Source organism: Protopterus annectens, chromosome 5.part1 (assembly GCF_019279795.1).
Source record: "Protopterus annectens isolate FY-2018-M chromosome 5.part1, PAN1.0, whole genome shotgun sequence".
Lineage (NCBI taxonomy): Eukaryota > Metazoa > Chordata > Ceratodontiformes > Protopteridae > Protopterus > Protopterus annectens.
The window spans coordinates 382,011,575-382,029,249 of NC_056736.1; positions in this window are offsets into that span (position 1 = coordinate 382,011,575).

Consider the following 17,675-nt stretch of genomic DNA (forward strand, 5'->3'; position numbering starts at 1 on the left):
ATTCACATATTGACAACACTCAGTCAAAGTGAGAGACTTTACGTATACCAGCAGAGTTGTCACCGGTGGGGTCCCACAAAGGTCAGAGCTTGGGCCACTCTTGTTTGGCATATATTTCTCCAAAGTCCATGTCACAAACGGAGGGGGCTGTGACTAACCTAGTTTGAAGATGACTGCAAATTTGGTGCCATCATAGCATCATCTGGAGATGTCAGCGTACTTCTAAAGGGGATTACACAAAACAATGATTAGTGTTAAAGTAAATGCTAAGACATGCCTCATCATTCTCTTGTATAAAAACAACATCCTTGATGATTATAAAACAAACACTAACAACCTAAGTACCTATTCAGTAGTGAGAGACCTGGGAACACAATTGACTGTATGCTAAACTTTGACCAACATGTGTCTAGTGTGGTGAGGAAGGCATTCTATGTTGTTCACCTGATTAGTCAAGGTGTTGCCTCAAGAGCAAAATAGGTTATAACCACCCTGTACCCTCATCAGGCCTGTCAAAGAGTATAAAGCTCCTTTGGTATATAATGCACCAAACACTTGCAACAACTTGAGAGAGCTCAGAAATTTCTAATTGAGAAAATTCAGGGTCTCGAGCACGTGTTATACGGACAGACTGCAGTAACTGTCAGTGCACTCATTAGCGTATAGAGTAGTTAGAGGCAAATTATGTCTGGTTTACAGGACTATCTCTGACCCAAACGCTGCACATACATAAGTCAAATGATACTAGAGTCACCTGTTCCAAGGACATCAGTCTGGCCATTGACATAAACAGGTCCTGCTGGTGAGATGGATACATCTCACAGAGGCTGACACTGCTCTTGGATAGGCTATCAATCCATATCAAGCAAAGCACCTGGCTGACCCTGTTTAAGATCAGCCCTTGTCATTCTAAGTTGAAACACTGTATGTCAGACTAGGATGACATGATTGACAGACATCGATGCTTGGCCAGAAATGGTCTTCATCTGTCACCCCTGAGATTTTGGCCACTGGCTAAGGCTCTTGCCACCCTTATTGTACTGTTTTAGGCAGTGTCTCAAGGAACAAATTCCCTGTGTAAAAACGTCATCTAAAATCAACATCTCTGTTATGCTGCTAAATGCTACAAGTTGCTACATGAAACCGCACTCACTGGAAGCTGCTGTCACCTTGGAAGATGCAGACATTTCCGGAGACCTGGTTCAAGGCAGTGGAGAGCACCCCCAGCCACAGTGGGTTAGACCTCATTCCACACATTCAGACCTCAAACTGAATGCATGAAAAATAAAGGAGGCAGTGTATCAGTATTCATTAAGGATAAATACACCTCCAGATTGGTTAAACAGTATGATTCCCTGGAGGCACTTCAGGTGCAATTAACTGTTGGTAAGACACCTATTCCGGTCACTGCCAGCTACATGACCCCCACCATGACTCAGGACACCCAGTCTGCTTATTTGGATGTACTTGAGTCTGCCAAGATACATCCAAACACCATGGTTTTGGGCAACTTTAACTCCCCATCAACTGACTGGTGTCAATTAATTGTGCCCTAACTCACTTGTCCAAAGGTTGAAAGACTTTGTTAACTCCAGTGCCCTGGACCAGCTGCTTGTCAGCCCCACAAGGGGTGCCAACATCCTGGATCTGCTGCTTACCAATAAGGGGGAGCACTGTAGTATCCCCACTGTGAGGTACCCCCTGATGATATCTGACCACAAATTGGTGTCATTCGAATTGACTATCAAACCTAAACCCTCCATCACCAACTAAACTAAAAAACTTCTCCAAAGCATATTATAACCTCTTACAGGATGGTATAAATAGCTTCACTGCACCTCCTCCCTCAGAAGGAACTGTCAGCCATGCTGAGCTCTACACCAATGCTTTATATGTACACCTGTATAACTGCATTGACTCGGCTGTACCTAATAAGACCAAAGCAAGCTCTTCAAAGAAGAGCAAACCTGCCTGGCGTACAACTTCCATTAACAGGCTTTACAATAAGAGGAAGAAATTGCTGTCTAAGAGTAAGAGGGAGTGAGCCCTCCTAAACTGGAAACACTCCCTCCTCAGCTTAAACAAGCAAATAAGACTTCTTCTGAAGTCATCCAAAGCAAACTACAAGTACAAATTAGCTTCCTCAACTAAGGACGACCACACGGCATTTGATAGTTACATCCATAACCTAAATGGAAAGTCCCTGATTTGTGCAGTAATGGTGGTTAATGATACCACATATACTGAGCCTGTGGACATAGGTAACCTGTTGGCCAACAAGTTCTGTGAAAACTTTACTGCCCTGTCCCCAACAGACATACCCTATGACATCCTTACTACCTCTCCCCTACCTTGCATCTGTAATGAGCAGGTCATAAATGGCCTCTCTAAGGCCAAAAACACAGCATCTATGGGACCTGATAACATCCCAGGTTGCATCTATGGGACCTGATAACATCCCAGGCTGCATCCTACATGGGCTGCAACATGAATTAGCTACACCACTGTGTACTCTTTTCAATCATAGTCTAAGCACCAGCTTCATACAAGCTGAATAGCAAACAGACTCAGTTATTGCCTAGTACAAAGGTGGTGAGGCCTGGAACTATTGACCTATTAGCCTGACATGCCTTATCTGCAAGGACATGGAAAGAATCATCACGGACCTTATCAAGAAAGAAATAGGTAATCTAGAAATGACTATCCCTACTCAGTTTGGATTTGTCAAAGGGAGATGATGCTTCTTAAACCTGATGGACTTTTTCGAGACAGTCCACAAGCCCCTGGATGAGGGGAAATCTGTGCATACAGCCTACCTGGACTTAGCATACACGTTTGATACTATCATCCACTCAGGCATCATTGGCAAATGCACTCAGCTAGGCATGAACCCTTATATCATTAGATGGGTTGCTAACTGGCTGACTGATAGAACTCGTATAGTCAAAATAGGGAAATCCACCTCCATTAGCAAGTAAATGTAGACAAAGCCTGACAAAATTGGGTGTATGACAAAGGTCAAAAATTAGGGACATATTTTGAATGTTGATCTTATTATCTTAGAGAGTTGCAAGAGTAACAGGGTTTAACATTTATTTTATGAAGGATTTAAAGTTTGAATCTCAAATGTATGCCATTATCTAGTGAACTCAACCCTCAGATCACAGCAGTGATGTGCAAGAAAAAGGCATGTCCTAAAGCTTGCAGTGGAATGCCCCCCCCCCCCACACACACACACACACACATACACCCCACCCCCAGTGAACACAAAAGTAATTTCATGCAATGGGCTTAATTTGAGAAATTAATGATTTGTCTTAAGTTTCACAATGTTACCTTCAGAAATGAGAACCGGTAAGAATGTCACATTTTGTAATCACTGACATTCACTGCACATACTAAAGATATGTAAGCCAGTCTTCTGATGAGTTTATACCGGCACAAGGTAATTTTCAAAAAAAATTTGCTATACAATTCTCTCTGAATGTATATTTGACAAGCTGTCTGTTAAAAACTAACAAATGCAAAAACTTACAATGGTGCTATATCCAATCACTATGAACTGCAGAGTGAACCCTGGCAAACACTTCCCTAACCTACAGCTATGAGTAAGGAGTATAAATAATAAAATTATAATGGGAATGCTTTAGGGATCGATAAGGAAATGCTATACATGATCTTTCTATACTGATGCTGCTCAAAGCAAGAAACAAAAGCAAAACCAAAAAAAGAAACTAATATTATAGGTGGTGTGCAGTTGCTAGATTATATGGAGTGCTACTGTGCTCTGGTTCTACAGAAATAAAATCTTTTTATTCTAGCAAGCCACACAGGCAGAACATCTGTCAATGATGCTGAAATCTGAAAATGTAGTTATTATGCCCATCTGCAGCTAGGCAGCCAAATCGGTAAAGTGTATACCTCTCACACAGTTTCTGCTCTCCTGTTTTAGTTAAAAAAATGTTCAGAAACATATACAAAGCAGCAAAAGGCTGCAGAAGTGTAGACCACACCAAAAACAAGTTTCTGAGTTAGGTTTTCAGCTATCCCTGCACTACAGCAAAGAGCAGTGACATCAGCAACATTTCATTAACTCTTATAGATAAACTGCTTCAGCGTGAACAGCACTAGTGAGCGGCAGCATTTCTCTGTTTTGATACATGCTGAAACTCAATGCTGCCAAAATCAGAAGGTTGACTTGTGCCCATTTGCAGTTAGGCAGCCCAGTTGCTACAGTGTATACCCTCCAGAGCTTCATTTCAGCTATCTGGGTTTAGTTAAAGATTTTACAAGCAGCTATGATGCAGCAAACAGCTTCAAAAGTGTAGACCACACACAGAGCAGTATGTTGGTTCAGCTAGCATCCTATATAGTAAAGGGCACTGACGATCGGCAACATTTCTCTTTAGCATTGCATCTAGGTAATTACAGTAATGGATTGGGATGTAAAGGTTTGCACTTACCAAGTAAGTTATTCAAGCTGCCGGAATACTTCAGGAACCACAGTAGATTGTGTTTGTTTTCCCAGGGGAAGGAAAATAAGTGTGGGAAAGGTCAGGATAGGGTTTAATTTAAAGAGCTGAGGTATGCTGACATCAGAATGTGGGTGGTACTTTGTGAGCCAAACTGAGAGCGGGATGCTCCTGAATTAAAAAGAGTTGAATTGCCAAAAAACTAAGGGGAAATGTGCAGAAAGAGTGGCACAGATGCACTTTATACTACTTATTGTATGCACTGGTGGAAAAAAAAAGAAAAGTGTTCTGGCAGCTGCATCTTTGACACTCTCCCTTTAAGCAAAAGACACAAAAACTTATGAACCTTATTAAACAAACCTCCCTCACTAGAATCTTTCTAATATTTGCTTTCAGCCTCCCCTACATCTGCTGCTGTAACTTAGCCTACCAGCTTTTCCACTGTTTCATGATGTCATATTCCATACAGTCATAATCACTGAGCATTAGTGCCATATAATCCCTTTGGTACGCTCAGTCACAGCAACAGCACTCATAATCAACATTCCATACTCATTGCTTAATTCTTTTAATACACATTTCTTCTTTATTTGTGGCAAAACTTCAAAAGGGCATAAATCTTTTATTTTACTACCTGTACAATGTGTTATACAAATGTTTTCTCATGATAGCATGCCATCTTCTGCGTCCATTCTTTTCCTTTCCTTTTATTCAGTAAATGATCTTTTACTTTTTTGGCCATAGCATTTATGTAGCATTTATTAACATCCACAATAATGGTTGAAATTCTTACTTAATCTTCCTCCAGAATTTGCACTTTTACTCAGTTCTGGATAATATTTCATTTTGCAAAGTAACCACATTGAATTTCCACATTTCTTTCCTAAAAACAAGTATTTCACCCTTTACTAAATGAGCAAATATTACTTTCTGGTTAGTAAAATCTGTAAAACACAAGCAACACATGCTGGCATACATGCTCGGTACATTAACTAATTCTCCTGCACATCATAAAAATATTTTGCTTTTTCCTTAGTAAGAACAATTAGATCACTAATCTCCATCACTCAGGACACATAGAGGGATAAAGCCGCAACTACAACTTAGTTGACATGGGTTCCATTAGAGGCTCAGGCAATTTATAGAGAAGCATGGAGGGATAGGTGTTTCCATTCCAGGAAGGGAGGTCAGTTCAGTGGGTGTCTCCAGTGATTTTCACTGGTGGAAGCTGGGAACATCAACAGGTGACAACACTGTCTGTTGTTACTGGAAACTCAGAGGGATCAGCTCTGTCATCATCATCATCATCATCATCATCTTTCGGCTGTTCCCGTTAGGGGGGCACCACCGTGGATCATCTGTTTCCATTTCTTCCTGTCCTCTGCATCTTGCTCTGTCACACCAACCACCTGCATGTCCTCTCTCACCACATCCATAAACCTTATCTTAGGCCTTCCTCTTTTCCTGTTACCTGGTAGCTTAATCCTTAGCATCTTTTTCCCAATATACTCAGCATCCCTCCTCAGCACATGTCCAAACCAACGTAATCTTGCCTCTCTGGCTTTGTCTCAAAACCTTACAATGTGGGCTGACCCTCTAATATAGTTATTCCTAATCCTGTCCACCCTCATCACACCCAGTACAAATCTTAACATCATTAACTCTGCCACATCCAGCTCTAACTCCTACCTTTTTGTCAGTGCCACTGTTTCCAACCCATATAACATAGCTGGTCTCACTACCCTCTTGTAGACCTTCCCTTTCACTCTTACTGGTACTTGTCTGTCACAAATCACTCCTGACACTCTTCTCCACCCACTCCATCCTGCCTGTGCTCTCTAAGTGTAATACCTTAAAATAGCCACTGCTTATTGCCTATGTGATAATGTCATGTAGACAACAATGCCAATAAATTTGATAATGTCAGACTAAACCCTCCAGTGCTTTCTACAAACACAGACAGTTTATAACACTTAATAAGCCAATCTGAAAGTAAAACAGCATCCTACACTTCATAAACATTACTAGTTTAAATTTGCATCACTCACTGGCTGCAAGTTTTGGGACATATTAAGAAGTAGCATTGACAGTTACTCTTAAATACACATTTTCTTATATTTACCTGTAATAAAATTTCAGAGACCCAATCTGATTTTTTTATATTTCCTGAACATTACATCTCCAGAGTATAAACAGTGGGTGGCTGTGAAGTAATATAAACCCAAAGGACAGGACTATGCTCCACTCAACTGACTCTGTACTATAAAAAAAAGTAAATAAATGTGCAAGTGCACAATTCATATTCTTTGCAGCATGGGTTAACTTAAGCTCACATACAAATGCCCAGACAACTAACTTCAGTAATTTAAAGCTAAAATGAAAAAAAAAAAGGAAAAAAGAACACTACCACCCAATAATGACCAAATGCATAACTTTCTTATCCCATGTATTAAGAGTTAAATAGGCATTAAATATAACTGCAAAATGCATGCACATCACTTTAAGTATTCATCTGAAGGTAAAGAAAATCAGACAGGAGAAATGTAGACAGATGCTTTTGATTCATTTAAATTTATAATGCACAGTACCAAACCTAAACTCTAAATATTTAAAAGCATGGTTTTCCCAAGTTTTGAATAAGGCAGTGGTGTGTATGTTTCATAAGACTAAAGTAAGTTAGCCTGCTCTCTTATATCCATTTTACTGTCCAGGTGTGTGCTTTATATTGCGGTAAGCAATGTATATAACTATTACAGCAGGCTGTTGTCTATATCTCAAAGCCAAACAGAATTGTGGACAAATAGGGAAGATCAAGGAACTAACTTTAAATAATGACATTACTACTTTTGAATATTTATATAATTAACAAAACTGAGCTAATGCAAATTTTCTAAAGAACATAAAATGTATACTTATATTTTCTAAAATTATCTACAGCTCTTATTTAATTACACTGTTTACTAGTATTTTTCAGTTACACACATATAGTTTCATTTTATTTACTAGTATTTTTCAGTTACACATGTATGGTTTTATTTTATTTACTAGTATTTTTCAGTTACACATGTATAGTTTCATTCGGAGATGTCAATTGCCCCATATTGAAACTGCAGTGAAGCTACGTATCGATTGTAATGAAGCTGTCCTTGTTTTATTTCCGTGGCTTATTTACTCTTAAAGTAAAATCACTATGAGCAGGTATCTGAAGAGTACAACTGTGTGAAAGGATTTAGAAAATGAAATACTACAGCAAAGCTCATAAATGTACACATACAACCAAGTTTGTAAACAGGACTGCAACAGCCTACTACTATATTTGTACAAAAATAATTTACTTTATAGTCTTCAGCAGCCTGCTAAATCAGTGTAGCTAATTTAAAAAAGAAAGAGAGTGAGAATGAAAACAAAATGACTGTCATGATGCTTTCACCTTAATGTATTTAACTTACTATTTTATAACACTGGTGGGAATTTTGGTTACTGCCCTCCCCACCTATTCCATCAAAGTGCTTAAGTCAGTGTGACACCATCAGTTTTCCTCCAGCAATCAGATTATTTACCTAAACAAAAACGTGTATGAAGGGCTAATTACCTAGATTATTAACATAATATTATTTTAAATAGAAGTGTTAATTATAGTCAAAGGGGCCTCCATTGCGTGAATTTGCTTTTAACATTTTGAATAGCACCCATTACTAGGCGGCATTACTGTGAGTTGGTCGGTTTAAAAAAACACATTTTTTATCAATGCTCTTGCTAGCCCTCGCTGATTACATGTACACTGTTGTGTACATAGCATATGCTTTCCAACATCCCTGTAATTACATACAGTTAGATGGACAACTTGAAACTGCAGTAAAGAAGCTGCAATTAGTTAGTTTTGAAGCCAGTTCCCATGTGCCGATCACACTGTAGTGCAATTGCAAATGCTTCTAATATTAAATACAATTAGATTGACAACCGGGATCTGCAGTAAAAAAGCTGAAAACACTGTGTTTACTGAACAGTTAAAACACCTGGGTGGTGCTATAGATGAAATTTTTTTCTAATGATCCATTTCCTTAGCATCATGTGTTAATGGCATGCTGTACAGAGTATTTTACCAAAAGTGAAAATGAATTCTAGTTTCTTTCTGTTGACCATTTCCACTGCATATAGAATGTGAGATGGTATCACATTGCCAACCTGGAACTGTAATTTCCATTAAAATTACTGTAAAGAAGGAGAACACTGCTGCTACAAATGAAATGTTTGCACCCGCAAAACAACTATTCTATATGGTGCAAGTACTGATTACAGTTGCAATGATTTTTAGATTGGAACGATACAGATGCAAATTGCTTTCCCAGGGGAACCAAAACACTCCTGGAAAAGGTCAAAGGCTTTATTTAAAATGGTGAGTGAGTGGGGTGGGGAAAAGGATGACATCAGCTTTGGTGGGTGGTACTGTCTAGAGGCAGGTGAGAGCAAGATGCTTATACTGTTAAAATACAATGAAAATGGTATACAAAAGCTAAAAATATAAGAACCATATGGTATTTTTAGGGTATATACTATGGATTGCTAAAATAAAAAATAATGTTTTCTTGAGGCTGAATCTTTGACATTTTCTCTTGACCCTCTTCTCTGTTCATCTCAGTCAGCTAACAGCACAGTTTGAGACAAATGATTGTATAACCACTTCCATTCTGGAAGTCTCACTGCTCACAGGATGGATTAAGACTATATGCAAACACTCTTCCAGACAGTCTTACTGCTTAACATATATAAAACGTACATCTGGAAACATGATGCAGACTTTTATTGATCCAGCACCTGACAGATTTGAAACTCAGTCATCATTTCTTGCAGATTTTTTTTATCTTTACTTACAGGCCTCTGATAAAAGGCTTGACATTTTATTCGTGCTGAATTTATTCATTCATTTTTACATTCCTTTTGTTTCTCAAAGCCAAAATTCAGTGCATTCAAGTAGCTGTTAGTAAATGTATTCTGCTTTAGTCATATAAAACAAGTGCAATCTCTTGAGGCTCAGAGGATAAATGAAAAAACTAAAAATTATGTAATGAATAACATTTTGCGGTTAATACAGATTGTTCCCTGAGAAGAATGTTTGTTACTCCTCCGCGAAAAATGCACGGTCATTTACAGGTAAGCTAAACTATTAAAATGATAACAGCATGTCCACTTTTGGTCATATAAATATCACTTCTTAGTCTCCAGGAATGATTTTCTGATAAATTATCTTTCCAGAAAAGATGGAATACAGTGTCAATGTCTCAACAAATCACACCCTTGCCTTTGGTGCTGAAAGACCAGAAGGACCTAAATTATATTCCCACTTTTTTAATTTCTTCAAGTCTTTTGGGTTTCTAATATCATGACAGGGATGGACCCCGTAACATATCTAAGTATGGTTGTAATTTTTTTTATCAGACTCATTGCTCCTTCTGTATTATTGGCACAGTCTGTGTATCCTTCTTCAACACTGCCCTCATTTCTGCTTGCAAATCCTGGTATTTTATGACTTTGTGTCTCTTTGTACATAAGACACAATAGTCACTGTGTGTAGCTATTTCAATGATCTATGATACTTCTGTCTTCTTTTTATGGAGTACTATAGCAGGTTTTCTCACATCTATTTTTGAACTGTTGGTAATGGGTGATCCCATGTGATATAAACTGTAAGAATTGATAAGACTCTGCTGTACTGGAATTAACTGGAAACAACTGAAATGAGGCTGAAATGAAAGTCTTTATCTGTTAATTATCCAAACTTATGCTGAACAAGGTGCCAGTCTTTATTGGCCAAGTCTTGTGTACTTTTCAGAATGAATTCTCCAAACACTCGTTTAATAAGGCTTTATTAGATGTTCACAATATCCGAATACTGTCTTCATTAACATTGCTGATAAACACTATCCAAAGTTACTGCATGTCATATTCTGATTGTCCTGAACAACATAAACTAAAATAGTCTTTATATGCCATGACGTCAGTGCTCATGCTCGAGTGTCTGTAATCTTTTCTGTAATGTCAGGTCAAACAAACTAACTAACCTTAACTGACTTCCCTAACTGTATCAGAAGTATATTTTAATAATACCAAAACCCTGTAATGCATTACATGCCCTCTTAGCCTTGGTTCCCAGGCCTGGTCTTAATCTAACATTCCATTAAGGAACATTTTGTACCTGGCAAGATTGTATCTTTCCCTTGAGAAAAGAACATTCTGTATCTCTGTATTTTCTGCACATTTTATGTTTATCTTTTCTTTCTAATAAACCATCCTTCATACTTGACCAGCAAGGTTATTCTTTCTTACTGCTTAACTGTCTTTCATGCATAAATGAAGCACAATTTCTAGGCCTATTTTACCCTTTAGCTTGTCTAATGTCTAATAACTATTTTTAAAATTGAAGTCCCTAATCTACCAGCTGCCCCTGAGATCCCTGACAAAAGTCTACAAGGACCTACTTCTGTAGTTACCTTACATCTGTATTGCTAACTACTGTATACAGGTTTATGCTACCTGACTCATAATCTGAAAATACATTTACTTATTTGATAAACATGCAATTTCAATTTTGACCACTAGGTGTCATTTGAGCATTTATGGTCTGTCTGGATTGAAGTCTTTTAATTTTAAGATTCAATTATAAACTTTCAGTTCTAATTTTGACCACCAGGTGTCACTTGAGCATTTATGGCCTGTTTGGATTGAAGTCTCTTAACTTTGTGATTTAATTATAACTAGGCAATTGTTCACCAGGCTTGAAGTCTGTTAACTTTATGATTTGATTTTCATATTACCTAGATTCATAGTATTTACAGTCTTTAAGTCTAAGTTCTGATGTATGAGAGATATATTAAAAAATATTCATTATTCTGAAAATGAGTGTATTTCTATGGCTTTTAAAGCTGATTAACCTGCTTTTGTGAATCTTTATTTAACTTGGACAGAGTATGAACTTGTTAACCCTGCCTATTTTTCTTCCATATCTCTCTAAGCTGTAATGATGTCTCTCTCTTATAGCAAATAAAACCTTTTTCTGTTGTTCATAGATTTAAATCTTTAAACACTGTACTTTTTATTGTATAGCCTATCAAGCATGAATGCTATTTTCTGAAGACTAATTGAAATCTACATAATTACCATATCCTGTTAACTTCTACTTATAAATTTTCATTTAAATTTGCTCTATAATGCTACTTGCCTTTTTTAATTTTATGTGCTACAATAGATGTCTGCTTCCTAAATTTGTGTCTGAATATTTTATGAATATTTATGAGCTATAATAGTTTACTAAAACCTATACATTTTCTATTTTAAGTCTATACTTTTGCATTGTCTGTTAGCGTCCTTTTAATTTTCTGACTAATGTACAATAATTATGCCAAGTGCACTATAATCTATAAACTAACAAATTAAGTCTATCCTGTTAAGCCTTAAGTGCATTGAATAAATATTACTACTTGTTTTTTAGATAACTTATCTTAATAGTTTACTAAACTTATGCTTTCTATATTTCAGGTCGATACCTTTACACTTTCAGTCTATACCTTTGCATTGTCTGTTAGCGTCCTTTTAATTTTCTGACTAATGTACAATAATTATGTAAAGTGCACTGTAATCTGTAAACTAACAAATTAAGTCTACCCTGTTAAGCCTTAAGTGCATTGAATAAATATTACTACTTGCTTTTTAGATAACTTATCTTAATAGTTTACTAAAGTTATACTTTCTATATTTCAGGTCGATACCTTTACACTTTCAGTTAGTGTATTTTTTAACTTTCTGAATTATATGTACAATAATTATGTAAAGTGTACTGTAATCTGCAAATTAATTAACAAATTAAGCCTGACATGTTATAGCTTGAGTATACTGAATAACTATTACTACCTATTACTTAGATAACTTATTTTAATAAGCCTGTAAAAATATTTCTGACACTTTACCCTTAATAAATGACTAAATAGTGTAATTCTGTTACTTTACCCTTAAAACTAATGACTGAATAATGTGAAGTAACTGAGTATTATTTTTATGTTCTGAGATTTGGCTGAAATGTACTAAACTGAACACACAACTGAGTATGAATGTCATAGTTTGAATCTTGACTTAAATTTACATTAGCATATACTGAACATTTAATATAGCTGTGTATATTCTGGAAACTAAACTAATAGTAAAAGAATATCTTTTGCCACTGTTAACTGAACACATATAAAAGCATAACTGAAATTGGTACATGTTATATTCTGAAAAACAAACTATTAGTACCTTTTCCTGTCAGTATTGTCTAAACACAGATAGACTGAAAACTAGTACTGTTAACAAATTGTCTGAAACATGAGAACATTCTGACAGTGTTACATGAACACAGATAAAAAAATTAACTGTAGTTTGTTTTCCTGTCAGTATTGTCTGAACATAACTGGACTGAAAACTAGTACTGTTGTACAATTGTCTGAAAACATGAGCACATTTTGACAGTGTTTCCTGAACATGGATACACTGAAATCTGTTATTGTTATATTTTGAAAACTATGCTATTCATATCTTTTTGTCAGTATTGCCTGAACATAGATAAAAACATAAAATGAAACTAGTACTGTTTTATAACTGTCTGAAAATATACATACTTGCTGTAACTCATACATTTAACTTTAAACAAGCACTGAAGAAATAACTGAAACACATAGACAGTCAACTTCTGCACCACAGCTCTTGCCAAATTTTAATCTGCATTGTCCCAGTCACTGATGAGGTAGAGGAAGGCCTGTTTAATGTCAAAGTGTCCTTTTTATAGTTAGGCCTTTTAAACCTCTTCTTTCCATTTTTTGTGCAAAGCTGGGTGAAGTTCTTGATTATATTTAGTATCAGTCCTTAAAATAACATTTGCATCTTTAACAATTATAAACCGATAACATTGCTTAATATTGCCTTGACGTTATTTACATTTTTCTGCATGAAATAAACATTTGCAGCTTTAACAACTATAAACTGATAGCATTGCCTAATGTGCTGACTTTATTTTACATTTTTATGCATGAAATAAACATTTGCTGCTAATAACCTCTTGCAAGTCTGCAGACAAACCGATAACCTCAAATTAAATTAAAGTAGTAATGTAACACTGTGCATTTCTGCACCTATATAAAATCAATTTTAACTTTTGAACTTTTAACATTTTTCTTGTGACCCTTAGATTTTAACATACTGTTCTGTGAAGCAAACTGATAACCTCAAATGAAACTAAAATAGTAATGTAACACTGTGCATTTCTGCACCTATATAAAACCAATTTTAACGTGGAACTTTTTACATTTTCCCCTCATGACCCTTAGATTTTAACATACTGTTCTCTGAGTGAAACTCCACCCACTGTCTCACCATAACTGTTTCTTTAGCTGATGTAATTTAACTTTTCAGTAGTACTGAATGCTGCAAGAATTTATTATTACTGTCTACAATTTTCTTGGATAAATAGTAAAAATGTAAATGCATTAAATTGATCTTTGCTATACAACATTATGCCTTATGGCATACAGTACTGTCTTTAATTTAGCTTGCTAAACTGGCTGTAATCTGATCTGATGTGCTTTGCAAACTGCTCCGTATGAAATATATACAGTCCCAAACTGAATACATAATGTACCCTTTTATACATAGGATCTGAAATCTTAACTGTATTGTCACCTTGACTATGTAGCATTGACTTTAAATTTTACATTTTGTAAACTAGCAAACATTATTTTGTCTATATCTATATCATTGCTTATTGTTTATGCATTGCAACACTTTAATACAAAGGTCTTAACTAATGACTGCTAAACAAAACAATAACACAAAAAATTCATTTGCCAAATCTATAACTGTAAACCCTTTATTCTTCAAATTAATTTGACTGTTATTTCTGATATACCTTACAAGACATAGAGATATACAGTTACATTTTTTTTCTAACTGGCCACACCCAATATGTCTTTCTGAGCACTTCAGCTGGGTCAGCTGAACTGAAATTTATTTTAACTTTAACCCATAAATCTGCATGTTCCTGTCATTACCAATTCTTTAATATCTATACATTTGCACAAATCTTGTCACTGAAGTCTAAAATAGCATATAACTCTTAGACATTTTCATACATAGTACAGAGCTGTTACACTTTGAACTTCTAGCTGCTGTAATATTTACCCTTTAAAGCCTGACAAAACTGCATTTATGTCCTCTAATAAAGATCTATGTGTAACAGAAGTTGCTTCACCTGTAAACAATAAAATATTGTCATTTCTTTTAACCTTAAACAATGACATATTAATGCTCTGATTTGGTGCCAGATTGCTGCACCCTTTACAAATAGCTATAGAATGCATATTTTCTTTATTTCGCTTTCAAATGGTAGAAATTTTACCTTGCACTGAAGTCTGTTTTGCAGTTATACTGGAATTTACTTTATTAAAATCTGCACTTTTCCTCAGTGCAATGTTTTCATTTGATTCTGAAAATAAGAAATTAGATGAAGTAATGTTACTTAAGACATTGCCTGCATGTTATGTATGTTTACTGTGTTAACATTTCTATGTTTAATATTGCAACATACTTCTGTATTTTGAATTACATATAAACAAGAATTTATCACATTCTGAACATTTGTATTACTACAATTTAACACTGTATGTTGAATTGTATATGCTGAACTTGTGTCTGAAAGCATATTGATAGCCTGCTTCTGTGATTTAACCCTTTTGCATTTAGACATATTTAACATTCTTGAACTAATAACCTTTAACTTTAAGAGAACATTTTTAGACTGCTTTATCCAGTTTTTAAAATTAAACCAAAGATTTACTAATGTTTTAACTGTAGCTGTATTATTTGACATGTTTATACAACAGGTATGGAAATTACGTTTACTGATGAATTTAAACTTTTTAGAGCTGTTAACTAAAAGATGCATATAAAGTCTTGCATAACTTTATGGTCCTGGAAGAATGTGTGCCATTGTCTGCAGCTTATTAACCTTTTTCTTGATTCTTGGTTGTATGATGTCACACTGGAAACTTGAAAGTTTTTGGAGATAGCTGTTAACTGTATAATGTCTTTTTATGTTCTGAAGCAACACTGATAAAATTTGTTGATTTATTGCTGATCTACTGGTTCTTTGAGGCTTTTCTAAAGTAAACTCTGGTGCTGTGCACTTTGTTTACCAGCTGTAATTACTGTATGCAGAGGTCGTCTGCTGTGTCCATTTTCTGCATGAAGTAGTGCTGTCTTACTGAACTCTGTAATGAGAAACTCTAGTGCCATAATTTCTGGCTTATTCTGTATAGAGTCACACCCCGGGATTCATGAAGCTCGGCGCAAGGCCGGTGTAAGGCCTGCGCCGGCGGTGCAGTGAATAGTCGGCGTAGTAGCACCATATGCATAGTAATGAGAGCGTGCCGCAACCACAGACACGTGCATAGTGTACGTGAGCGAGCCCAAGTAGGATGCGTCCAGAGGCGTGGCTAAGCCGGCAGGCGATGAGCAACCTAATGTGCTGACTGCCACGGTCCGCCCATAATAGTAATGGCAGCAGCCAGGGCCCGTGCAGAATGAAACGCACGTAGAGTATGCAACATAGTACCCGTCCCAACAAAACGGAGAAGCAAATACAACCCACGAAGCCCTAAGTGTACCCGTCCAAGGAACAAAGTATACGCGTAACACTGTGTTTGTCCCGCAAAGCACCGTCAGCGGGCATACCCAGAGAAGGTGTACCGCAGCATGTCAGCGCGCCGCACCGACATAGGAGTAGCGACTAAGGTTACCACCTGTCCCACTTTGCGAGGGGCAGTCCCTCCATGGGCAGTTGTGTGCCGATAAAAAATATTAAAAACGGCAAATGTGCTAAGATTGGAGGACATAATGATATCCCGTATTTAATGTAATGGTTGCATGAAATGGTTATTTCCGTAACTAAAATACCTAAATGTCACAAGAAACAGAATAAGCAACCAAACTGCTACAACAATAAGCTTTTATTTAGGCAAACAAGTGAAGTTATATGCTATATAGTGACCGTGGGTATGTGTCGGCCTGTAAAATCTGATGTGAGTCCCGAAAATGTCCCACCTTGGCCACTGGAAAAGGTGGCAACCCCAGTAGCGACATGGGCATGGTCACCAGGGTTACCAGCTGTCCCACTTTGCTATGGACAGTCCCTCATTGGACAGGTGTGTCCCGGCAAAACTCAAAAGAATGGCAAATGACCTGAGATTTCCTGCCAAAAATATTCCCGCAATATACCTGTAATAGTAGCATAAAACATATATTTTGTATATGAAACACATACATGGCATAAGAAACTGAATAAGGAACCCAAATGCTAACAGAATAAGTGTATATTATGGCAAACAAGTGAAGTTCTGTCAACTCCACTTGCTGTGGGTATGTGTTGTCCTGCAAAATCCGATGTTTCCACAAAAGATGTCCCACTATGGGCATTGGAAAAGGTGTCAACCATAATGGTCACAAGCAGTAGTGAGAGTACACAGCCGGGTAGCTGTGTCGACATAACAACAGGAAGGAACCAAGATACCTTAAACACAGGCAAACATGTGCATAGCAACATGTCACACACCCAGCAACGTGTTTGTCGCATACACAGGACGGCGTATGTCTAAGTGTAATATCCAAAAGCAGAACCCATGCATGCAGATGTAATACACAATAGCCCCATTGTAGCATGTAAGTCCCACCCATGTACAGCTGTGCACCCAAACCAGCTAGCATCCTTGTGCAGCTACACACCTACACACAATGGGCATACCTGAAATGTGGTAAGAAGTACTGTGTTAGGCAGTGCCACGCGGGCAAATATGTACCCCACATGTCACCAACCCACCTCAGGTACAGATATGGAAATGGCTGCATGTGAATGTGTCTGCAGAATGTGTACATCCCGCATGTGGTATGTACCGTCCAAACCATATAGGTTTGCACGCCACGGTGCACATAACTGTACACATGTGGACAAGTCGGTTGTTGAACCACCACATCGATGATTAGCTATGCAGAGAAGTCAAACACATATAGCGGAACATGTGCCTACCAAACAGGACGTCCTAACAGGGTGCCACAGGCACAGAAGGGAAGGTGGGACATCACATGTGGAGAGTAGCGTTGCCGACGGCCAAATACACAATAAGACGG